This window comes from Micropterus dolomieu, unplaced genomic scaffold (assembly GCF_021292245.1).
Source record: "Micropterus dolomieu isolate WLL.071019.BEF.003 ecotype Adirondacks unplaced genomic scaffold, ASM2129224v1 contig_14891, whole genome shotgun sequence".
Lineage (NCBI taxonomy): Eukaryota > Metazoa > Chordata > Actinopteri > Centrarchiformes > Centrarchidae > Micropterus > Micropterus dolomieu.
Genome location: NW_025743877.1, coordinates 1,124 through 1,443, shown reverse-complemented (window position 1 = coordinate 1,443; position 320 = coordinate 1,124).

Genomic DNA, 320 nt, shown 5'->3' with positions numbered 1-320 from the left:
ACTTAGCTTTGCCGATCCACCAGGACAAGGAAGCTCCAGGCTGCAACCGAGCAGGTTAAAGAGCACTGAAATCTGATCATGTACAACCAGCTTTCTGGAGCCCAGCTGTTAGGGGGGACGCTGCAGACAGTTTGAGACAATCCGTTCTTGCTGCTATTGCGTCACACAGAGGCCGCCTGCAGAGCTCCAAGATAACAGCCAGGCTTTATCAACCAAAACAATAAGCTCAGAACCGGGTTTATTGCCCAGTAGGTTTTAACTTACAAGGAATTTCTTTTGGTATATTAGTGCATAAAAAATAATTAATATAATAAAATAAA